Here is a 26,920-nt window from a genome sequence, read left to right as displayed (position 1 = left end):
ATATTGTGTGGGAAGTAAGATTTTTGGTATATATTTGGGTGACTATCTTAATTAGTTTTCTGATTTTTTCTTGAAATGCCGAACACATTTATTTTTAACTTCATTAAATTTTACTGATATTTTCTTTTTAATTCACACCAGAACCAATTCAATATTGTTTTAGAATTTTTATGGGAAAATGGGTAAAACCTTTTTGGATAAAGGTCTTCTCGCTCTCCCTTTGTGTTTACTTTTCAATGCCTAACATATGTTTGTGATGTACAGTACCATCATAGACCCGTAACATGCATACCAATTATACCTCCGATTCTGTCATCCTTAGCCTGAGTAATTAATTCCCTTGATAATTAAATGGGGACAACACATGTAATAACATATTTTTTGATGTGAATGTGGGTAGATGAATTGGGACATTCAATCAGTGACCAACCTTTTCTTTCTGGAAAGGAAAACAAAATAATATGGTGTTAGAATAAAATATACAATATAAAATTGTAGAAACAATAGAAGTTTAGATTTAAAAATTGTTTGACTGTAAATGTAAATAATTCAAGGGAAGAAAGGATGATAGTGATCTGGGTCAGAACAAGAAGCCTGTGAAAAATAACATATAGGAGAGGAAATGACTTTTTTTTACATTACTCTCAAAATGCAGAAAAGAGGATTTCTTCCTCAAATGTAACTACTGCTTTGCTTGTAATAGAGCAATACTATAGTTTTTTCCTTCATTTGGAAAGGATCTATTGTATCTGTGAACCAGACTCACCAGCTGTATTGTGATATTTCAAGAATAGACTGCTGAAAGTTCTCACTCGTCAGATACACAGCTGTCACTCCATTCGTCATTCTTACATTATAGCTAAAGTATGTGTTTCAGTGATCTAAAATAGGAGACATCTTCTAATGTAGATTACAGTACATAGGCACTGTACAATGAAGTAAATTATGGATGCCATGATAGACTTAACTCTAAAATTTTCTTGCTTGTGTGGGTTTAACTCAGGCACTTAATATTATTGTACTTCAGATCATTTGATTGCATTTAATTGTAATAGTTCTCGTTGTATATAAGGACTTATTGTACAATGCCAAGTTAGTTTATCTTAATGTCTCAATGGAAAATTTTAGAATAACAGAGGAAAACTGTAGAAGAAACATTTAAACTTAAAGGACAGAGTCATTTTTTATTTTTAATTACATGCTTACACATACTATTTAGCAGGATTAAGAAATATTTCTTTTAAATAAATCGGTATAAATCTAATTCTTCACATCAAGTTTAATTACAAGTTCAACATCTTTTCCATAGAGGGCAGAAAAAACGTGCTGTTGTATTTAAACCTTTCAAGTTACTACTATTGTCTATTAATTCTTTGTTGTTATGCATTGATTTCTGTTCATAAATACTTTATGCTTTACCTGCAATTTTTCATCATCAGTATGTAATTGTGATACAAAACAGACAATGACTATTTAAATTAATCTCAAAGCAAATCTTTTTGTGTTGATTGAAGAATTATTAATACTTGGCACAGACAATAGAAAGTTGTTGCCAGTTGCATTGCATATGAATTAATTTTAACTATGGCATAAGTAAGATGAAGTGCCGATACGTATTTTTATTTTTCCAGAATCATGATTCAATCTCTTGACATTAACCTTAGCACATAAGCGTAAATTAAATGTAAACTGAGCTTATGAAAAAAAGGCTGATACTGAAGTATTCCTCCCAACGATTAAAATTAAGCTTCTAGGCTATTATGCACAACTCCCATTAATTTCATTGTGCGTTGTGCGTCTGAATCCCCTAGTCAGCTTTGAAAATCTCTGCCATAGTATTCTCTTGGAGCCTCTAAGATAGTTGAAACATATATATTTTTGTTTTAATACAACATTACACAATTTTTTCAATTTCACATCCTGTTTTGTAGTAAAGGTACTTTTCTATGGCATGTAGGCTAGAGATACCACATTTTCTGATGTATTTGTCTGGCACACTGAATTAATTGTTTTAAGAAGCTTCATGAGAACAATCCTCCCTTATTCTGATGTCTGTAGCAATCTGTATCTTGGCCAGAGGGAGATGCTGGAAAACAAAATCTGTCTTAATTATGCTATGGTCACAAATGCCACTTCCTCCCTAGCCTATGTAATTTGAGAACTGATTTTAGATTTCCTCTATTATTAATGTATTTGATGAACAACATTAGTATAGGGGCTCCTATAAAGGGCAGCTGCCACTTTTCATTAGTTGGTTTGTTTGGTTGTTTTAATGTGGAAACAGAAACAATGAGATGCAGAAACCATAGTATGGTTAAATGCAGAACCTGCAACTTTATTTCATAAATAAAATCTAGCTGGGATAAACCACCCCAAACTGCCTGGCAGGGCTGTTCCAGTGCATACCTCAAATGACACCAATGGCCTTGATATAATATAAACCAGAGAGTGAGTGTGAAAGCCATCCCACCTCTACACCCACAGGCTTGCCAAGGGACCCTGACTGGGGCATGTGAAGAGGAGACACAGGGAACACTTCTTGAGCTTCTTCCAACCAAGATCTCCTGTCTCAACTGAAGGGTGTCTTCAGTACTCCAGCTCCACCAAAGGCCCACCCCAGATAGTTCTGATGAACTTTTCCCCCCCCCAACCCTTAGAAATCTGGTGTTGCCTTCTCCTCTCCATAGCATCGTGGTATTGTCTTTCACTAGTTGTACCTTGCCTGATCAAATGTCAGCCCAGATAGACTACCTGGGATTCTTCACACTTTTGTGCAACATGATTGTTTATCACTTTACCATATGCGTGTGCTAGTACCCCAGCAGGATAGGATGCATACTCTCTTCCTTGAAATTGTCAGTGTCTGTGTATGGTTTAGCTCACATGTGGTACTAAGAGAAAAATGAGATTCATTCTTCCCTCCTTGTCCACCTCCTCTCAAACATAAATATTTATGAGCTCAATTTAGGGAGAGGTTGCATCCCAAAATTGTACCCAAATTGAAGTCTCATGGCTCCAAGTTACTGGTCCAGCTAAAGATCTGATATTTGAATGTACTGGTATGCTTAGAAAAGCATGAGATGGATAGAATATTGTTCCTGGAAGGTATAATACACAGTATATTGTAACTGTGTGAAATTTCATAACTCGCCACCTTCTGAAAGAGGGAAATGAGTTTATATCAGATAGTATAAAATTGGTGCACACTGGGAGTATGAGCATTATATAAATTCTTGTAGTAGGTCTAACCACTAATTAGAAATAGGGGAACTGCTCCTCAAAATGTACTCCTTCGTATTGGATTTTCTCTCTTTCTAGGGCTGGGATCCCTTATAGTGTGCCATATTATAAAATAGGAATCCTTATTATCTTGTGCTTCTTTCTGGAGTGTCTCAGCTTGAGAGAAGGGCTTTTTGTGGTTGGAGCCCTGGGATCCAGAGGAGCATTTCCCAGTCTCACTCTTGTAGAAGAAGGTAGGATTATATTCCCTGTCTCCTAGTAGACTGGAGAAGAAATGGTCTTGCATGTTTGATGGCCCTTTCGAGGCTGAGAATAGGGAAAACTGACCATTCCCTGAAGTTCAAAAAAGGAACAATCACAATTTCCTGAAGTGTTTGGATGGAGGCTTACAAGATGCCTGTAGAAGACAAGGGCAGGAGCTGCTGTTGTTTTGGAGGTAGGGAGTGTCCTATGGGAGAAGTCATTTAAGTGGGTTTTATCAATTTTGTATCAAAACCAGTTAGTTTTGCTGCTTTTGTACTGAGTTTCACTTTGAGATTTTGGATTTGTTTGTGTAAAACAAAAACTTAAAAGTGAAACTGTTTTAGTTGAAGTGTTGAAAGCATGCAAACCAAACATACTGGTAAAGTTGCATGTAATCTGGTTGACAAAAAACTAGACTTTTTGTTCAGCTTTAAGGTATAATGGTGAATAACCATAAAAAGCATTTGAGCATTTGATGTGGAACAGCAGTGAAATGAGGACAGACACATGGATGAATTTTAAGTGGTGGGCCACAATTTTTATTAATCTTAAATACAAGGAAGGGGCACTACCTATCCATGACCCATACAATCCTATGCCAGGCATTTAATTGGTTCCGGTGTAGGTGTTACAGGGCTTCTACCTTATGACCTGTAACTTGTGTGGTAGGCTCTCCTCAGCCTGTACCCCCAGGATTCAACTTGCTCTGAATCCAACACACATACCCCTGCAAGAGGAACAAAGGGTGCAGAAGGGTGGGGACCTCAGCTCCATGAAAGCCACAAAGTCTTACTGACCCCATCACCAAAATCCCAGGTCTTTCACCTCTGGGAATTCATTTTATTATTTTAACTGCACAGGAAACCAGATGCAAGTTGTGATGAATTAAGAACTTGACCAAGTGCCTCAGTTAAGTACCAAGTGTATTGTTACTTAACCTACTGTGGCTTGAAAGTGTGTGCAAGGAAGGCATAAAACTCCCTGGCCCATGGGTGAAAAAATTCCTTCCTGACCCCCAAATGGGAAATTGACTAGACCTGCAGCATGTGTGAGGCCAGATTCCCATTCCTAGTTTGGGGTGGGTAGGGTGGGCTGCTGGAACGGAGTTGAAAGATGCTCCCAATTGCCCCTGCGCCAGCTTAAATCCTGGGAGCTGAGGAATGCTGGCCAATCAGCATCCCTCTCCCCAAACTGGTCAATGTGTGCCAGAGGAGTTACCTGGTGTCCCTCAGTGAGTGTCTCCCTCCCTCACTGCTGGGCCTTTCACTACCAGTCCCATAAATTTCCTCCACCCGCTGAAGTGGGTGGGTGGCATTTGCAGATTCTTTGGCAAAAGTTATTCAAAGTTTGTAAAACTGCATTTCAGATGCAAAGTATCTTTACCTGAAATCACTAGTACTGTGGCAATGCACCAGTACATCTACAATGTTAATTCCTCCTAGCTGCACAGTGCCATCTCCCATTATGCCGCAACCGTGGCATTTCTTGTTTTCAGGGATTTAAGCCTTCAGCATGCAAGACTTTCACATGTCTCGTATACCCTGTAAATCATCTCCACATGCAGAAACTCTTAAGATCTATTGATTATTTTTCATGTTTTATTAAAGCTATTTTGTCATAAGAAGCCTGTGTCTTCAAGGCAAGCATAGAGAAATAAATTCATTTTCATTTTTACCTACAGGAAAAATATGTTCACTTAAGATAACTTTGAATTAGTTTTAAGATGTAAAGAAAATAGGTTTCTTGTCATGACAAATAAACCAATCTGTCAGAAGCTGAGGGCTAAATAGGAACTTGAAAATAGTTTATTTTAAAATGGCTTATTAGGAAAGTCTAAATGTGTTGAATACCTGAGTAGGTATTCAAAGTTGCTCTGAACTTGCACAGTATATGTATCACTTAGGTAAAATAAAATGTGGAAAGAATTCCTTACTACCTGTTTCAAATGTGAAGGAAATCAAAAACTGTTGTCAATTCCATTAATAGACAGACTTGGGGGAAAATGGTCATTATACATTATTAGGTCATTTTGTATCCATACTTTATAATCTGATGGGTACAAACAGGAGATCTCTGTGCACCATAGGTGCTGTAACATGTTCTGACACTTTATTTAAATATTTCTATGGACCCCAATATTTTCTGCTTGCTTTCTTTTTACATCAAATTTCAGTTGATTCAGTAAAAATGGTGACATTTGGAAATAAAATTAATGGGGGATTTGAGCAAGTGGTGGTTTACCAAATGTTTGCACAGTGCCCCATAGTATGTCATTTTCCAAGAAAAGTTTTGTGAACTTGTGCTATGTGTTGTATCTATAAATGATCAAGGATCAGGCAGCAGATAATCTATTATTATTTTGTAAAAGTCATGTCACAGTGCACTTGGAATTGCAGTTCATGTCAATTTCAATATTACTTAATCACCTAGAGATAAGTTTAAAAGCTATCCAAATGAAACAAAACTATATACTAACTATGGCACACACACAGTAGATTTTGTTTTACAGAACTTTTAGTTTATCTTAAACTTGGGTGCTCTGGAAAGGAGAGATGTAATTTTCACTCAAATTTTTGGTACAAGGCTTGAGCAATTTTTGTTTTTCCCTCCATGAATGGCAATGAAATCTTTGGCATATTACGGGCTGTATAAATTGCCTTTCATACTGAAACACTTTATTGGTAGTATTTGCACACAGATGCTCTGTCTATGTCTATTGTGATCAACATCAGTTTTCAGTGGAGAGGGAACATTACAGGTTTTTGTTTTTATTTTTAAATCATTACTAGAGAGTTGAGGCAAATACTTTTCATTGGTGTAACTTTGTTTCTCTTAGCCAAGAGCATGTTGCACTTTTTCCACTGTATAAGAGAAGACAGAATCAGTGGGCATGGGAAGAGTAGCCGCTAAAAAGATACAACTGAAACTGGAAGCAGAGAGGTAGAACTCGGCAGAGCTGAATTTTCAGTAAATCCACCAAGTGTTGAAAAATAAAGTTTTTAGTTTTGTCTTCTACTTCCCTCCTAAGAAAATTGTGGGCAGTTGCATATACATTTTTGCAAGCCATTTTGCAAGGACCTATCTGCATGACAAAATTGTCAATATTAGGGGACACAACTGGTAGACACAGTAGTGCCCTAACCATAATTAGAACACTGTTTGATCCTTCCTGTGTCGATGATACCAAATAATGTTATAATCATGTATCAGTAGAGTTGTAAAAGAGTTTGGTAACATGATGATAACACTGGCTGGTGCTATATAAAGAGGCAAAACCAACTAGTGTCATAGCACACTGGGGGTACTACCATATTATTACCTAAAGTAAATTGTTATTAGAGCCATAACTACAATAGGGAAATAACTGAACAATTTCCGATTGCTGCTCACACAGGTTCATCTGAACTAGTGTTAATAACTTTGGGAGCCTGAGTGGAGGTAAGGCTTCTTTTCAGACTGTCAGTTGCATTTGCTGCAACCAGTGCTTGATGATAAAATGCTGAAAATGGTGTCAGCAGCTGACTAGCTCACTTTGCTATTGCTCCCAAAGTGGCTAATGATGGGCTCAGCTAAAATGAGGTTGGCAGTGGTGGAAAACGAGGCACTAGGACAATAACTAAGCTGTTACTCTAAGGTGTCTACTAAAATGTAGAATTAGTAGATGCTAGAAACAATCTTAAATGCTTAAAAATGGTCTAGTAAATTTTAAAGCTTGTCCATTACAGTAATTAAACTAAAGCTGTTCCTTTAGAAAGTATAAGTTACTACATCTTGATGGTGAAGCATTATTTTAATAAAACACATTTTAAATTCAAATATACATAGCCTTCCTTGCATCATATTCTTACATGAGAAAGAGAATGTATGCTCTCTCTATCGGTGATAGCTACAGTAGTAAATGGTGCGTGTTCAGATTCATCATCTTTAATCTGACTGAAGTGGAAATGTACTTCAGGAGCATTGATATTTATTCTTCTTCCTATCATTTAATATAACTTGGGCTAGGGGATATAGTAGAGTCTTCCAGAAGAATAACTGTACTTTGTACTATATGACAGTTGTCATGAATTACTATAGGTAAATAATAGCATTTCTTAATTCTGAATTCATTCACTTCTTTCTCTGTTGTCTAAAGTGGGGAGGGATAGCTCAGTGGTTTGAGCATTGGCCTGCTAAACCCAGGGTTGTGAGTTCAATCCTTGAGGGGGCCACTTAGGGATCTGGGGCAAAAATCAGTACTTGGTCCTGCTAGTGAAGGCGCAGGGGGCTGGACTCAATGACCTTTCAAGGTCCCTTCCAGTTCTAGGTGATAGGATATCTCCATTAATTTAAAAGATCATCTCCCTTGTGCCTTGCTTTTATGCATTTTTATGTCTACATATTCGTAAGATGTTTACAACCATCTATGTTTAAAAAAATGCTCAAACTCCTCCACTAAAAAAATAAGTTATACAACTTACCATTAATGCATATATGACAGATATTGCAATCCTCTGCAATATCTTTGGGGACCATATTGTATTAAGTTTATGTATCACTGTGGGCCAGAGATCGTATAAAACTCCAGGGGAGATGGTTACCAGAACTCCTCCAGGAACAAAAAACAGTGTGTGTGGGGCTGATTAAGGTGAATTACTTAGGTTGTAAACACTTCCAGAATGGCACCACCCTCTGGGAAGTCTTGCATATACTGGTACACACTGGATTTTCCAGAGACCAAAGAAAGGACTTTGGGTAAATAGACTGAGTTTGAACTCAGGGCTCTTCTTCCTGATCCAGCAGACAAACAGGACATTCTGTCCAGGAGGGGCCCCAACCCTTGCATTAGGGTATCACCATTCTCTGGTTGCTGACAGGCACCTCCTACTGTACAGATACTGAAAAATGCTTTGGGCACCCCATCTGCCTATATGTGAGTCTCTGTGATATAAATTGAGTCATACAGTCCACTTGTGTTTGAAGGGGATGAGGCTATTGGTTCCCACTGCCCTAGTCCCTTTAGTATGGTCTCAGATTCCCTAACCCCAAAAAGAGTAGGGGATAGAGGTACCAACCTCGACCTTGGAGCTTGCCCAATCTATCCTACCTGATCAGTATACCAGGGCCATTGTCTTCTTATAGGCGGGGTGGTGGTGACGCTGGTGAATGGCCTGCCTTAGGGCAGTTCCCCTGAAGGCTTCCAGGAGTCTCCCTTGGGAACTATAGAACCACTGTCTGCTCTCTCCCAGCTGCTGGGAACTTCCTGCTTTTAAGTCCTTATTCCATTCCAACATGATAAACAGGGTTGGAGGGGCAGGGGCCAGCCTTGCTCACAGCAGCTCTTTAATCCCTTTGTCACTAGTATGGGGTTTATAAAGGTTTGGAAAGACTTTAACTTACTAGGGCCCCATAAGGCTGAGGGATGACCTCTGATGAACTTTTAGCATGCATATGGGAATGTTTATTGTTTTTCATATGTTTTCTCTGTAATGTGTCTACCTTATGAATAAATGTTTAGAAAGAGATGTGTGGTAACTTTTAACTGCTGGCAACACAGTGTTCGTAGCCCTCAGAGAGAGAGAAAATCACAGGTACTGGCTTTTGGGAAGACTGGCTTGCTGGGGATTTCTCAGTATGGGACATGAAGAGGTCTGGAGCACATGCGCGCGTTGAACAAGCAGTCCTACCAAAAGTCTCCAATCCAAGGCTCTTGGGATACATGTGCTCCTGAAGTGGAGCACCCATAAAGACACTCATTTCAAAGAACTCCAGTTTCTGAACAAGTTTCTGTAAATAACCTCTACAACTGGCATTGGTCTAGTCAGATAGCATTTTAAAACTACTAATAAATGTATTTAGTGAATTCAGAATATTCTTTGTTTTCTGGTTATAGTATTATGATTATGAGGAAATGGATTACTAATTTTTATTCTTTGAATTTTTGATAGTTTCACTTCAGTGCATGTTAGGTGTGTTAATAGATAAGGACGTGTAATATATAACATTTTTCTTCATTTTCTTTCTCTCAAATATATTTTGGTAACATTGGAAATTGTCCTGATTAAATGGAATACGTGTTTGGAGCTTTTATTTTGTTAATGGTGTATAGGTTCTATGCTGATTGGCACCTTTAAAATGTTCACATTATTTGATGATTATTTGATTAATTTTTCTCTTTGCAAGTAATAGTTTTATGTGAATCAGTGTATTATAGAATTTAACTGAGTGGGGGGCTGAGGATTTTGGAGTATTAGATAATTCTGCTGCCGTGTAAACAGGAAAAATATTCATAAGGTATCTACATATGTAATTAAACAAAAGCTGGCTTTCAATTGTTTTTATTGCTCTTTGTGGTTTGCTACTTCAGACGTATTTCTGTCAGTTAATTATAGCCAAAAAAATTTGCTTGTTTATATTCCCTCTCTTCTGTTGTCTCCCCAAGTCAGCTGTATCTGTTGCAGCTTTCACATGACTATACTTAAAGGTGTGGACTATTAGGGCTTTTTCAACAGTAATCTAAACCTGATTTTACTGTACTCATAAAATTGATTTATGGTAGCTTCTTTGACAAGAATTTATGGGAAACTAAAAGGACAAAATTATTATGTCTGATTCACTATCTCCTCCAAGTTATATTCTGCCAACATACTGTAATTTTAATAAAAATGCAAGTTCACATCTTTAGGTTCTCGGCCATTAATGGTTTTAGGGAATTCCGATGTCAGTTTTCTTTTAAAATCAATTAAAATTGTGAAGCTGCATGGTTCTGCTTATTGAATATCCAAGCAGATATTCTGCAATATTTCATTATAACAGTAATGTAACATTTATACACACAATGTTTCCACTGACAGATTTAGGAGTTGTCACTCATTCTTTATTTCAGTAAAGCAATTTCTTGCATGATTTGCTTTTTGTTCTCATTGAGCAATAATGTATAGGTAAAAGGAACTTCATCTGATTATTCTTAGTAATCCATGATGAAATTTCTGTAGAAGCTAGCAATGTATATATTAAAGTGCCATTCCACAGAGCTTAAATATCAAGCATTTGATTGAAACAGATCCTTCTCATAGTTGTTTTTAAAGTTTTACCAGACATAGACTCAGAGTATATTCTCCATGATTAAGGTGGAAGTGTATGTTTGTACCCTTCTTAATTCTACTTTTACATATCACCAGTATTAAAATAAATGGCTCCTTAGAAACCATTTTCTGGTGGAGATGGATTTTACCAGAAGTGTTAAAATATTTAAGCCACATTGCCACCATTTTTATTTTCTTCTTTCTATACTTGAGAATTGGGGAAAGCAGTTAAAATAGCTCACTGTTGTCAACCTGCTAAAATGTATGATAAATGAAGCTTTGTAAATAGTGCAAATATGCTAAAGGTGATTAACTCCGACAATTTTCCTGTAAGAAGCTTGAGATGATAAATCTCTCCTGTGGTTAGTTATTAATTTAGTGCAAGGGATTTAGCATCAGCCTAAACTATTTTATGAATTGTGGCATAAAAAAATATTTTAGAAGTTAGATACACGCATGTTAAACCAAAGGAGAAATTGCTTGGACTTGATTGGTAGTAATTAAAAATGGCAGATTTGACGCAAGTGTGACTTGGCTATTTTCTATATGACAGTCCTTACAGAAATTAACAGAGTGCAATGGACCCTGAAGGTATGAAAAATGACAGAATATTATAAATGAGTCCTTAGACCTACCTGAAAACGGAAAGGTTTTATAGATATCATTCCTCTACAGATAAAATATTTGCAGTGGTATAATTTAAAGTACAAAACAATAAAAAAAAAAATCTGTTACTGAAGCATAGAAAACAAGATACAATCTTTATTGCAATTATAATTTCATTTTGAGGCTACCACCTATAATTTACCATGCAACTAGCATGGACACTTTATTTAAAAAAGAAAGAGAAAAAAGTGATGGCTGTCTTCATGATTTACGGCACTGACTATATTGTTTAGAGTCTGTAGGTATTTCTGTTATAAACACCATTTTTGAAGGGTGCCTAACTCATCTTTTAAATTGCCATGGGCTCTGTCTTGGTGCATGGGATATCAGCTCAAATGTAAATTATGTTCCTTTTTAAAATTTTTGTGGGTGAATTTGCTTTTCATAATAAATGAGTGATTAATATTACTGTGTGGAATCTGACATAATATGGGCAGGAGCTACGCAAGGTGCCACAGACAGCTCTGCTAAATCCCTTGAATCCACATTTATACTATCTCTGTGATCCCAGTTCTGGGAGCATTTTTAGTGAAAATATGCTAACGGTGATTAACTCCGATTAGCAGAGATTGCTAATTGTCCTGAATTTTTGTGATGGTTTTGTATGGACAGTTATTCGCTGGGAACATAGGGAGAAATGTTTATATGGTCAGAATCCATGGCTGGCCAAGAAGAATAGAAACCTTTGCAGGAGAGATGTGAACTTCTGCTTCTACAGAGGTAGTGATCCAAGGAAGGTTGTGGGGAGGAGGTTATCAGGAAATGATGAATCTCTTAGGGAGCTTAGTAGCATTAGGATGGTGCGGTGAGGGCTGCATCACAACTGGTACAGATTAAGCAACATTTAAGTGTTAGCAAAGTACAGTGGGTTCTGAAGCTTGTGAGAGAGCAGACTTCTGGGAGCGTGTGGAAAATTATGAGAGAGGCTGGTGTTCTAACTGAGGATTTGGGAGCAGCGGTGAGCACTACTAGTAGTGGTGGAAAGTAGGAGAGGATTAAGGGAAAGGAGCACAGTGGCAGGGTGAGGCAGAAGGAACCCCCGACTCCTCACCAAATGTAGTTTCTCAACTCCCCTTTCACTGGCAAGCTTTTCTGTCCTTCTGTAGACCCTCATTTGTGTCTTAAAGGAGGCCACTCAGTACCGACTTGTCTCTCTCCTAATAAGATCTGGGTCTGTATAGATTGGTGAGCTGATTTGGAATACAGTCACCCTCTTAAAATGATGCTATATCAAGGGCACAGGTGCTTATAGTAATAAAAGAGGAAGAGATTTAGGCAGATAGCCATAAACAATCTTTGACCTTGAGTACCCTGAGGTGTACTACTTACATCCACACCATTTATGGAGGTAAGGGGAGACATTTTCTGTTCAGAAACATAAGACCCTCCAATGTTAATACTTACATTTCTATTGTGGATAGAAATCAGTCTTTCTCCTGTGGCATCATTGCAATTAGTGGGGAGGTCTGGCCAGGACCTACCTGTTCTTTGCTAGCTCTGCCCCATAGTGAGGCATATAAGCTTCTAATAGAGGGAAAGTTCTACTGCTTAGGAAAGAAGTTGTAGCGGCATCCCAAAAGAGAGTCAGATACTGCATAGTATTTTCATGCTGGCCTTACTTTCAGCTCTATGGAAGTATCCTGCAACTTCTGTCCATTAACCACCTTGGCAACCTATCTTCCAAAATATTATATTGGAATTGGTATAGTCAGTTTACAATTAGATATGCACCAAAAAATAAAATTACTAGTTTTCTTTTCTGCCTGCCTCTGAGACAAAAATGTTCACAAATAGAAATGTCAAGCCATTAAACTATGACTGCTTTACTTCTGGCCCATAAAAGGTTCTACTACTACTTTTAAATAGACTTTCTTTAAAAAGTTAGCAAAAACAGCAAGCCATTCCAGATATATCTGAGAACACAAAAAGGAGGTTCGTGTCTGCCAGACATACCTAGTGCATTTGGCATTTAAATACAGTGAACTGGCAATTGATGTTTCCATTGATTTACTGTGGTATTTTGGTGTATTTTCTATTGTGCTTAGTTGTAATTATTTTCTTTCACTGTATATTTTAAAATTGTTATGCTTTTGTGTGTCCTTCCCCCACCCCATTGTGGGTGTGCGCATGTGTGAGATCATTGTCGAGTGACATTACTTATGCCATATTTGGGGGACAGGAGAAATATTCTATATCTGAATAACTATGCTAAAGATGTTAATTATAGTAATGTTTTCCTGTTAGCTTGACAGTTTAAAATTACTGTTAAATCTTTACTGTGAAGTGGGGGAGAAGATTTTATTTGAGATGAGCCCACACTGCAAAATTCAGATGCAGATTTAACTCCATATTTTAAACCAAAGTTTAGGGTGCTATGGCATGTTGCAAATTGAAACTCTAATTATGACATTGAAACCTGGGTTCAGGTCTGGGTTTCAAGCTCTTCATCGCTTTGAGGTGTTCAGATTCTTGTTCCTGGATCATTTCCTATACTTCGCTAAACAAATTATTAACAACTATATTTTTAGATTTTAAGAGTTGTTGCTCTGTTACAGATGACACTATCCTTGGAGCTCTGTTGCCAGTGTTATTGAAGTTGCATGGCTTACCACAACTAAGAAACATCAAACTTATGAACAAGTATAAAAACGGAAGTGGGCTGGGGAAATATTGGAATAAATTTTATATTTGACAGAATGCCAATATGAGACAAAAGCTCTCTTATAAGTCTCCATTAACTAGGGCTGAAGGAAGAGAAGGCTGTTTTCTTCAATTCTTTCCACGTAAGTATAAATTGATACATTAACTGTCTGTACAGGCTTACAGCTTTTCAGAATCTAATATTTATATTTTCAATTTGGCTAATGTTTTGGATCAGAGGTGGCTTGCTTTCTATAACTGAGACTTTAGAAATTTTTAGACTTCAAAGCAAAGTGTACCCTTGAAATGTATTTATTTACTTGCCATAATCTCTTCAAGTGGAATTTATTCCCAAAGACTAAACATCATTATATCATAGAGAACTCCTTTTCTGTGGTGAATCGTGGCAGCCATCCATCAATAGGACATAACTGTGAACTTGTTAGAATGAGGACTGAATGAAGTATTACCAAGCAGGTCTTGTCAGATGACATTCAAATATTCATGCAGTCATTGCAGGATCTTGATAGTGGTCTCCCACTGTGACTAAAGCAATTGCTTTAACTGGAAGGTCGTAACTTTGGAATGTTATAGACCTATTGTTTACTCTGTGCATACCCATGTTCCTTTCAGTTGTGGGCTTACAGCAGTTTCTTTACTGTTTTGTTTCAAATTTATAATACTGTATCTCTGATTTTAAAAACCATCACTTTTTGGGCACATTTACACACATGAAGAAGTCTGAGACAGTGGATTCTACTTCTGGAATTTTTATTTTATGTGAATGTTGTCTCATACTTCAAGACATACAATATAATATAAAGGCATGAAATGGGAGAAATTTTAGTTAAAATTTAAATCTGAGGAATGATGCAAAGTTATGACTATCTTTGTTTAATTTACATTTAGAGAACCTGATACAGTTGCAGAATTTTTTTGTGGTATGTAGTTTTGTGGATCTGAAATTGTTTACAGAGTGTTTTATCACTCTGTCTGTAGATACATCCACACTACGAGCTAGGAGTGTAATTCCTCATGTACACGTACTCATGCTAGCTTGATGAGTGCTGCACATTCAAAATGGAGTTTGCAGCTTGGTAAAGATACATATAGAGTTCAAATCTCACAGAGAATTCATAAACTGTACAGTGTCCCCAAAAGCATCACAGTGCTTAATACCCTGATTTATCCGGTCAAAGAACTTCTTGGGAATTTCTTTACCTTCTTCTGACCCACATAATCCAAAATATACTTTGTGATGATTGAATCTTGATTCTCAGATAGCAAAGTCATGATTTGAGGATTCTCTTCTCATTTAAAACAGTTTTGATCACTTTGATAGAGAGCCAGGAATAATTTGCATTCTGGAAGAAAATTAAGGACCATTTAAATGCCTACTGCATGGTGTATGATACCCTGTTTGCACTTCAGGCATTATTTCCCCACAATTTTAATTAGCTTTCCCAAATTCATTCCTACAGGAGCAGATATAGGTATGTGACAGACCCACCACTATTTTTTACTATATAGGGTTACCAGATAGCAAGTGAGAAAAATGGGGACACTTTTTTTGGAGAGTGTGTATGTGTGTGTGTGAGAGAGAGAGAGAGAGAGAGAGAGAGAGTTCCAGATATAAGACAAAGCTCCTAATATCGGGATGGTCCTGATAATGTTGGGATATCAGGTCACCCTATTACAATAACAAATGTGCATACGTTGAAGTTTTTTTGCTTACTTGTCATTATATACACCAGAATTATATGTACTGAAACATTTTTAACTTGGTCTCATCCATAACCAAAATATGATCCCCATCTTCCTTTTACCGTTTTCTGTTCCCACAAGTACTTAAAAAGTAATTATTTTTGGAAGCAACAGTTTTGGTAAATTCTCTCCTTTTCATACAATTTTTAGGTAATTAAGAGGACATGTGCAACCACTTTCCTAGAATTCAGTTGCTAGTTGGCTTCATGAAATGAGAAGTTACTTTACATAAAATCGTGAATGCTTTTCCTCTCTTATTTTACATATAAGCAAAATGAAGGAGCAAACACAATAGTGGAATAGGAATGGGGGGGAAAGACAAAGATTATTGTAATAAGATTATAAGATTCCTCAACAAAGGCTGATATGCAAGAAGGATATTTTTTCATAACATGACTTTTTAAATATAAATATTTGTCATGATTTTTTTGTAGGTGTCACAGTTAGAAATGGGTCTTAAGGAAGGATTTGAAGGAGAGGAGGTTATTGGCCTTGATCACACATAGACACATCCCACTCTTTGACAAACTCCTAAACCAGCAGTGCCCACTTTTCTCTTTAGAATGCTCCAACCAGCAAACCTACTTCCCCCTCTACCCTCAGGGGAAGCTGCTATGCTGGAGGCCTCTCCCGCCCTTCTACTTCAATTAACTTTTTCTTTCAGTACTGCATGTGGAGTCCAGGGTGAAGGGGCTGAGGCTGTGCTGCCAAACTTGAGATCTCTGCTGTACTACACCTGCTTCAGGCTCTGTTCTGCTCAAAGCACATGGTTATGTACTGCAGGCAGCAACTGTCTGATACTATCTGCTGCACAAAGTGGCACAGCAGCTTCTGTTGGCCAAAGGGGGAACTGCTAGTAGCTCAGGTGAAATGGCTGAGCTACTAGCAGTTAATGTACAGGATTGAGAGTCCCCTCAAAATCTGACCTAAATTGTGGCAAGTTTTGGCAATGCTGCTGCTTCTGAAGATGCGCAGCAAGCAAGCTGGAGGACACCCAGTGTGGCAGGGGAATGAGCCCAATTATGTTACGTGAAATTTGTTTCAGTTCTTCTTTCTCTGCCGAAAGGGAATGTGATCTTAAGTCATGTTACTCCCTCTCAGCACAAAGAGGCAACAGGGGACAGCTAGGGAGTAGAAAATGTGTGCATGCTCCTTTATAATGTTGGAAGGGTAAAGAAGGACATATACTTTCTATGTCAAATAAAATTGGCCAGTATTTCATTAAATGGTTCTGAATTTAGAAATGTTGAAACCCTTTGCAGTACAGATAATGTAATCATCTCCTTGAAGATCTACATTCATGATGTATCTGGAATATTACATTATCACTAGTAGATGAAAACCCATTTTGTCATGCACATGTGGCAGTTGGGCCAAGTAATATACGATATGTGCAGTCTCCCTCAGATAGCTAATGAAATTGTTGCATGCAAAATAGCTGTAGAGTAAGGTTGATGATTGGTTAACTAATCTCTGATGATATGATGGTCTAGAACTCTTGGCATGGCACGGATACATGGCCTAGTGTAGCTATACACTGCATGGGTGTAATTCATAAAGTCAGAGTGACTGAGAACTTAAAAACTGGACAATTAACAGACCACAAATCCCAGTTATGATTGAACATGGTGGTATTCTAAACAAAAAGAGCTCTCAGACATACTTGTAGCTGTTTCCATCTCTCCATACTGTCTCAAGGGACATTCTAGGCTTCAGAGTGACACACACGATGCATCTCCACCACAAGTTAGGAAGTGATTCGCTGCTTCTGTATGAGAGCTAGTACGAGTATAAGTAGTAGTGTAGCTGTGGTTGCATGGACAGTGATATGCTGCCCTGAGTATATACCCATTGGGTTCTGGTTGGTTTTACTTGGCACAGCTTATCTAAGTTTTTTTGCTATTTGAAATATTTGATAAGAGAATTTGCCCTTTCCATCGTTTTCCATACTAATGAAGACGCTTCAGAAATAAGTGTGGAATGATGCACTAAACCTCTTGCAAAAATTCCGTAACATTGAAACTTCTTGGGAATTTCTTCACCTTCTCATAGTTTGTATAATAATAAAAAAAAACTCAGTGATGATCTTATGAGGGTTCACAGTGATTTGGAGAATCTTTTTTCTTTCTTATTCAGATGAGTTTTTATCACTTTGTTGGTGTGCATGGAATAATTAGCATGCTGAAATCAAAGTAAGGTCTAGTTAAATATCCATATGAAATAACTTTGTGGTGGATTTTAAGCATGTCCCCTACAATTTTAGTTTTCTAAATCTATTTGCTGAGAGGTAGACCCAAACACTGATAGATCCACTATTGTAATTAACCTCAGTATATGCCCACACAAAATTGTATTGTTGAGCAACCTATGTGAGCAGTAATAACTGTTTGCTGAGTCTCAGATCTTTAACAACTATTCAATAACTGGTCCAATATTTCATGTCTATCTTTATATGGGTTAACTATACTTAGACTTGCTGCTACTCATTAGAGCAAAAGGTTTGAGTGGCAGTGATCTAGTGGTTAGAGAAAACTGTCTTTTGTTGTATTTGCTTACCTTAAGCTACAATTTCTCTTGGTTGAAATTGTTGCTTAATATATGCTTACCAGGTTCAATGATGTGTTCCAAAATGGTGTTCCCTTTGCCTTTGAGTCAGGAGTCCTAGTTTTGGAAAATTCTTTTAAGATTTTTTCCTTTGGTTTACCCACCATTCTTTCGTGCTTAGTTGTTCCCTGGCACTTTAATCTTGCAAATCTTGAATAGCTTTTTCGAACTCAAGGTTCAGTGTGTCCTTGGCGCTTTCCCTCACCTAATTACTTCATAGTAATAATTTCTTCTCTCTATGACTTACATTTGTGAGAATGTACAAAAGCAGTAAATGAACCCTTGAAAAGAGGAGGAAAGAAAATTTCAATTATAATCAATTATAATCTATCACAGTATCCTTTGCCAAAATGTCCTCAAGTCAAGCAGAGCAATCAGTTACTGAATTAGACAAAGCTTTATGCAGTGTATTTCTCTTAATGCTGCTTCTGATCATAATGCCAGTAAACCTCTTATAGGTTTGGCCAAGACAAAACTGATGTATTTTTTGAGTCATGTATAAATAGGCTTTCTTCTAATGAATAGGTTCAGTTCACCAATTTGAGCCAAGAAAACATGTTTTCATTGTAATACCTTTGCATATTTATAAGGCTGAGGATAAGGTCCTTCAGAAATTTAATAATTGGATTTCAAAAGAGGGATCTCCACATATGTGAAAGCTAGTTTTTGATTAATGACTTGGCCTTCCATGCATTTCTGTGAAATTTAGGTTTTGTTTTTCCAACGTATAGTGCTGGATGTACCTCTTCAACTTTAAGTACTCAATTACACTGGTCCTTGCAACATCAAGATTTTAATCACTATCAATTGGAATGATCAAAATAAAAATATATGGAGATATACCTATCTCATAGAACTGGAAGGGACCCCAAAAGGTCTTCAAGTCCAGCCCCCTGCCTTCACTAGCAGGACCAAGTATTGATTTTGCCTCAGATCCCTAAGTGGCCCCCTCAAGGATTGAACTCACAACCCTGGGTTTAGCAGGCCAATGCGCAAACCACTGAGCTATCCTTCCTCCCAATAAAATATTTGGCACAGATCATATTTCTCCTGTACTGCACAAAATGTGGGAACAGTTGAAGATTAAGCAGATTATAGAAGGACATCCTTCACACTTCATCCCAATATCTTTACAAAAAATAATGGGTTTTCTGGGTTGTGGAGGCCATGCCCCCTGCCCTTCCGTTTAGCCACAAACTTCTTGCCCCAGGGGGCTGGCCATTTAAATTCATGGAGTTTTCCATACATTTCATTCCTCCTTTTTCATATTTTGTCATGGGATGGGATGGGATGGGATAGGATGGCCCAAATTGGAGCTAATGATTTCACTAGAATTCTGATTAAAAATATTCTGCATGAGATTCACTAAAATACAAAATTGGGTGGAAAGAGATATTATTTTGCTCTCTTTCATTTTCCCTTAGCCAAATATAGCTAATAAATAAATAGTTGTGCTAACATGGTGAAAATATGTCATTAACTTGCTTTCAGGGGTTTTATTACTATGAATTTGCAGTAAACATATTCAGGATTGTTGGTTTAAATACAAGATTATAATCTGGGTACAGTAGTTTTGTTCTTGGTTAAATAATTGTGTTGGGAGACTTGTACAAATCTCAAAACCAAACCTGTTTTGTGGCATACTTGAAATTTTCACTTTTGTAAATAAAAAGTTGTCTTTGATTTAAAAAAATGAACACAATTTTAAAGCTAAATGATGTATAATGTGTACTTATTTAGTTATTTATAATTTATGAGATTGAAATTTTTAAAAATGGTTTCCTCATAAGGATGGTTAGTTGCAGAAACAGTTGCTAGGTGTATTGTGTATAACAAATTATTTGGCTCGTGCAGTGTATTGCTTTTAAATACAGTATGCAAATACTTCTGAGTCATTACAGTGAATACTGTCAGTTATATCTGTATTAATAATTGTGAAAATATGCACTGACAGAAATGTCCCAATTGATGCTGTAGACGTTTTAATAGTCTGTTTTATCAATTATTTTTGGATTATGCTAGTGAGTCGTTCTCTGAGACTTTTTAAAAATGACCATTGATTATACTTACTTTATTAATATTTCTATGGGACCTTAAAAGTGTAATGCATAATATTAGTGCTAAGTATTATCATCATCATCATTGTCATCACGGTGTTCATATCTGTGCAATTCTGTACTTCAATGTCACGGGGCAAACTAAGAATGATGTGGACGTCTTAATTCAGATCTTTCATGGTACTTGCTGTTGCTTTTGTGTCTTAGATATTCATGTGCTGCTGAAGCATGGCTCTTTTTAAGGCTTGTTTTCTCATTTGTGTACCACAGTTCTCCATTTGTATCAACTAAATGTTAGGCTAATAGTGCTGAGTAGCCTAAAATAGAGTTTATGTAAACAATTGCTTCTGTTTTATATTTCCTATACTCTCGAGTTCTATAACACTTAGTCTTTATAAAACATTTTGTGATAATAGTTCATCTTCAGCTTGTGTGTCCTGAACTTTTTTCAAAATATCTAAACTTGCAGACAAAGACATAATAAAATCCACCACCAGGAAACTGAAGCTAGACAAATTCAGACTGAAAATAAGGTGCAGACTTTTCACAGTGATAGTAACTAACTATTTTGGAACAATTTAGTGAAGGTTGTGGTGGCTTCTCAATCACTTGGCGTTTTAAATGAAGATTGGATATCTTCCTAAAAGCCATGTTCTAGCTCAACAAGAAGTTAGGGGCTTCATCCATATTACTGGGTGAAATACTGTGGCCCATGTTATATAGAAGGTCAGACTAGATGATTATAATGGTCTCTTCTGTTTTTAAGTCCTATAAACCTATATTCTTTAATGTAATATGAATTAAGATGAAGTGAAGACAAAACTTGTAGGTATTTTAGAAAAAGAAAACTGAAGCAGGATTTGTAATTTTCACTATCTACATTCTTTTGTTTAAATCAGGGGTGGGGAACCTTTTTCCTATCAAGGGCCATTGACCCACAGAAAAAATCAGTTGCGGGACACACACAACCCTGTTTGAGGGGTGTGTGTGTGTGTGGAAGCTCGGGGCTTCCCCTTGGCTCTGGGGTGGGGCCAGAAATGAGGGGTTCAGAGTGTGGGAGGGGGCTCTGGGCTGGGGCAGGGGATTGGGATGCAGGAGGGGGTAAGGGCTCTGCCTAGGTATACAGGCTGGGATGAGGGGTTTGGGGTGCAGGAGGGGGCTCTGGGCTGGGGCCAAGGGGTTTGGAGTGTAGTAGTGGGTTCAGGGCAGGGGATTGGGGTGTGGGAGGAGGTTCGGGGTGTGGGCTTCGGGAGGGAATTTGAGTGCGGGAGGGGGCTCAGGGCTGTGGGTTGGGGTGTGGGTGGGGGTGCGGGATCTGTGAGGGAGTTAAGGTTCAGGAGGGGGTTCTGACCTAGGGCAGGAGGTTTGGGGTGTGGGCCCCGGCCGGACAGCGATTACCTCAGGCAGCTCCCGGTTGGCAGCTCAGCGGGGCTAAGGCAGGCTCCCTGCCTGCCCTGGCTCCGCATTGCTCCCAGAAGTAGCCGGCATGTCTGGGCCCTAGGGAGAGGAGCCAGGGAGCTCTGTGTGGTGCGCGCTGCCCGCTCCCGTAGGTGCTGCCCCTGCAGCTCCCATTGGCCATGGTTCCCGGCCAATGGGAGCTGCAGAGACAGTGTTGGTGGCAGGGGCAGCACATGGAGCTTCCCTGATTGCCCCTGCTTCTAGGGACCACTGGGACCTGCTGGTTGCTTCTGGGAGCTGTGCGGCGCCGACCGGACTTTTAATGACCTGGCAACCCTAACTTCCCACTACAGTGGGGCAAGCCGGCGCTCTCAGCTCGGCGTGTAGGCTCGAGGCTTCCAGTCAGCGGTGGAGAGACTTGCCACGGGTCGGATGAAATGAAGCAGCAGGTCGGATCTGGCCCTCGGGCCATTGGTTCCCCAGCCCTGGTTTAAATAATGATTTAATAACACACAAATTAGAGATATAAAACATTTATTTCAGAATCAATTTTTATGAACAATTCTGTGCTCCAAGTACCACTTCTTAGTCACAGACATCATCTAGTACTCCTGGGGGAATTCTGCGCCACTGTGTAAGTGCAGAATTAATGTCCCTACAGATATTTTTTTCTCCTCCTGAATAATTTATTCTGAAGGGGAGGCAAAGGGATGCAGCAGTTACATATTTCACCCACCGCAGTCTGATGTGGCTCCAGAAGAGAGGGCAGCTGACTCATGGGCTGGAGCAGCCAGCCGTGGAGAAGGAGGGGGCAGAGGCTGCCTTCCTCACAGTGCCCTCCCCATGGGGCCAGGTGTGGAGGCATGGGATATGCGGGGGGATGGCCAGAGCAGGGCCCATGGGATTGCTGGGTGTGTATGTCACAGACCCAGGTCCAGAAGGGACAGTGGGGGAAACAGACTTGTGGGGGGGGGGCACAGGGACTAGTGTGGTGACATTGAGCCATGGGCTGAATGGTAGTGGGGGTACAGGGCCATATGGGGACGGGGAAGGGGAGGTGCGGGTACCGGGGGAGTGGGGGTGGCTGAGTGGGGGTGCAGGGACACATGGGGACAGTGGCAGCTATGCCTGGCTGAATGGGGAGTGGGGGTTCAGGGTCTAATGGGGACAAGGGCAGATGGGCCTGACTGAATGGGAGAGGCTAGGGGTCAGACAGGGTCTATATGGGGGAGGCTCCTCAATTCCTTAACAATCCTTCCCCCACCCCCAAAAAAGCAACAACTGTTCCATACTTCTGCCACCCACACCCAACAAGCCTCCATGCTCACTCCCAGGCTCCTTCACAGCAATTATTTCCCTCTCCCTCAGCTTCTCCATTACCCCTGACTTCCCCAAGCCTTTGACCTCCTTCTGAGGGCTGCGGGAAATAACGTTCTGTATTGTAGTTTAAATTAATTATTACTCAAAGTTCTGTATTAATATGCCTAGTAAGGAATCTATTTGTCAAAAAATGTTTCCTGACGCTCTTTTGTTGTTTGTATTGTTATAGATATACTTGCTGACAGGTATTTTGAAATAAATTTCCAAAATAATTGAAACTGGTGTGATTATATTGTGTTATTTTGACAAATAAAATATGCAGCATCTTGAAGAATTTTAAAATACACCTCTACCCCGATATAACGCTGTCCTCGGGAGCCAAAAAATCTTACTGTGTTATAGTAAGTGCCCCCCTGGAGCACTGCTTTACCATGTTATATTTGAATTCTTGTTATATCGAGTCGCGTTATATTGGGGTAGAGGTGTATTGTGTACAGAATTTTTTTGGGGGGGAGGGGAGGGAGGGGCTCAGAATTCCGCCAGGAGTAATCTAGGTCCATTTAGTGAATGCATGAAATCACATTGTGGTGCATAGTAACTTAATGTGCTTACCTTTCAGAAATGAAAAGATAATCACTCTTTTAAAAATGCATTTTTATCAGATTGTTTTGTTTTTGCCATTTTTTTGTAATACAATATCTTCCCATAATCTCGCATTACAAATATCAAAAAGAAAAGAAAAGAATAAGCGTTGTCAAAAACTCCCCTGAGATTTTTTTATATAGACAGCCAAAAGGCAAACTGCCAGGGAAAAAACAATAGCAGGTGCTGATTTTACTTCACTAGATCTTGCCTTAGTTTTTGGCCCTGAGGCATACCGGTTTATTATAATCGTAATTGTTTGTTCAGTTTTTACTGGCATCTTTCCAGATTTGGTTATTGACATGTCTAAAAGTAGCAGAATGTAACCTCTAAGCCTGTCCTGAATTTTTGAAATAGGTTTTAGTCAGTAGAGATATAAAAATCATATTGTTAGAAAGATGTGTGCTAAGGGGACTCTCTTTTGAAGCAGAGATCTTAATATGGATATAAAGCAATGCTCAGACCAACAGAGTCTATTAATGACATTGGATCATTTTGGTTTCTGTGTAAGTTGTTACCATTTAAGCAATAGACATCCTGTAAATAAGAAAAATATTTAGGCCTGGAATGGAACGGTGCTGTATTTGAGATAGTTGTATGTATTTTTATGCAGAAAGCATTTAGTGCCTTCTAGGGCACTGGGCAAGCCATGGCCGTTTGGGACAGAAAAAAAAGAACAGTGCTTCTGCGTTTGGAAACCGTTCCAAAGAGTAGAAACCGACCATGATAGGAGCAGAGAGCTGTGGGGGAAGTATTAGGCCCCAGTTGGGGCCCTCAGGCTGCCCCCACCCACTCAACCTTGTGGAAAAAGTGATGGCATCAGATACTGCTTTCTTCAGTTTCAACTCTGGGCAGTTTTTACTCTCTGTTGATCAGATTTGAGCTAAAAGGCTTCAATGGCCTTTCCATTTTATTTTGGGAACTGATTTTATCACTAACTTTCCTTCACCTTGTTTTTTCTTTTTAACTGGTGCATTGAGTACTGTATCTCTGGCCTGCAGGGTAGGGTAAACACCCTCTTTTGAGACTGCTGATAATGCCAGTCACTGTATCAGCCAGCAAAGAATGCTTTAACAGCTGGCACTCTTCTCTGCATGCTGCCTGTTGCTGGTCGTGATTAGTCTCTACCAGCAAAGGGCAGAAGAGTAACTGTGTTAAACAGGCTCCTTCATCAAAATAACTTGTGCTATCCCAAGTCATGTGGTCATGAGTAACCTCATCAATATGTAAAACATATACTACTATATTACATAGTAAAAGGGATTGCAGGAAACATGAGCTATTTAAAAAAAAAAAAGTCAGATTACCATATTTTGAAATCCTTTTCTGAGATGGTTTAGGTAAGAGACCTCCTCACCTATGCCCCCCAATTCAAAATACCATTTGAATTTCAATACTCTCATAAATTACATGTATAGAGTGAAAAGGGGCAAGCCAACATCATCTGTTGTTTATAGGAAAAAATAATTGTTTCATCAAATATAGAGGTGTTATGATACATAGATACTTCCAGATGATGAAGCTTTGCTCACTTCAAGATTATATATATGAGTAGAGGTGGTATTTGCAAAATTGTTTCACATAATTTGGTATTCCAGATATTTCAGTATGTTGTGAAATTTCAGGATGCTGAACTTTTTTTTACATTGAGGCACATGATAAATTAAAAAGGCTTATTACACAAAATTTTGTTCAGAAGGTTTATTGTGACTTTTTGAAGAGGAGATTCCAAGGAGAATACATAGTGTAGAGAAAACATAGGACTGGGAGTCCCCGAGTCACATGCTGCCTATGCCACTGATAGGACTTTACTTGCAAAGTGCTATGTAAAAGCATTGTTTGATTACAGCTCATAACATCATTATGAAAGAAGCTAATCTCATTACCTCTATTTTCCAAATTGGGAAACTTGTGTTCAGTGAAATTACGTGACTTTCCCAAGAGCATATAGCAAGTCAGTTTATAAAGAGGACTAAAATCCAGTCTACCCTTAAACACAGCCTCACAGGAAAGTCACTTAACCTCTCTGTTTCCCACTCTGTAAACTGAGGGTAGCAATTCTAGTATATGTTTGTGTATATCTTTTAATGCTGCATATTTTTATTATTTTACAATATTATAATAGAGAATTGTATGATACAGTATTTAATAAAAAAGGAGAGCTTAACGGGCAGATACCCTCTCTCTTATGTGTTTAGTAATACTTGGTAATTGCTTTTCTAGCAGGAGAAGGAAACAATTTTTAATATACAGGTATCATGTATGCAGACTAATCCATGAGAAATCTGAGCTTTTTTGAGATGCTTTTTTGACACTTAGTCCTTGTTCAATATTTACTCCTAATAATGGGGACATTTGATTTTATGTGGATTCTGCCTTTTTCCATCAGTTACAATGAGCCAAAGGGTGTGTGAAAAATTTAAATGATAAAAAAATCTCTTTAATATGGTAATAGTGACAGACAGTTCACCTTTACATGATCAAGGGATGAGTTGGGGGATAGATGATATAGAGTGTTCCTAACATATTTGTCACTTTTCATTATCGTATATGATGTAATAGAATTTTCTCATCCCAACTGCAATTATTTCTTGCTAGAAATTAAACGTTGCCCACATGAGTGCAAATGTAAAATGCAGTTGTACTTTAACACCAGCATTAAAGTGGTGACTGAGAACCACTTCCTTTGCTTTTTATTTAATATGTATGTGAAACGATAGAGATGGCGATTTGTCTAATTGCTGTACTGTAGTTACAATTATAGAGAAAAGGTCAATCTAGTCATCACCAATTAAAGTAGGAAAAAGCTACATTTATAGCCCTGAAGAGCCATTATGTCAATTTTATGCTGTTCATCAGGGTATAACACGTTTTCTAGGATATATAAATCTAATCTTCCTTGGTAGCAGACTCACTTCATTATAGGCATTTGGTGCTGTAGAGGAGAGGTAACCCTGAGCAACGTCTGTTAATTGCACATCCTTTCATTGTGTCTCATGTTTTTCAGGATTCATGTACTGTTAAACCTGGCAATTGTAATGAGTAGAAATGGATGTTCCAGATTGCTCTTTGACCTCCTATTCTTATATATTTAACAATGTGAAGAATGAAATTATGGAGTCTTGTGTCTTCTAACCTTTTCTTAAAGGCTGTGAGGGATAGTACTAATTGATTTCAGTTCTAGTATTGGCTACATTTTTAAAGGGACTGTTTTCACAGTTCCTACCATGATAGCAGGTACTCCCTAGAACTTTAATATATAAAGTGTTACCAGAAGCTTAT

At 38.3% G+C, this 26,920-nt stretch overlaps 1 protein-coding gene across 1 annotated transcript in view; it reads left to right on the top strand.

Moving 5' to 3' along the window:
* FBXL17 (F-box and leucine rich repeat protein 17) overlaps positions 1–26,920 on the top strand; it is a 443,616-nt gene that overhangs the window by 166,295 nt on the left and 250,401 nt on the right. The gene's annotated exons all lie outside the window — the stretch shown is intronic.

The sequence above is a fragment of the Terrapene carolina genome, unplaced genomic scaffold (assembly GCF_002925995.2).
Source record: "Terrapene carolina triunguis isolate 2854851 unplaced genomic scaffold, T_m_triunguis-2.0 Scaffold69, whole genome shotgun sequence".
Taxonomy (NCBI): domain Eukaryota; kingdom Metazoa; phylum Chordata; order Testudines; family Emydidae; genus Terrapene; species Terrapene triunguis.
The sequence above is the reverse complement of the archived record's forward strand: the minus strand, read 5'-3'. Positions and strand labels throughout refer to the sequence as shown.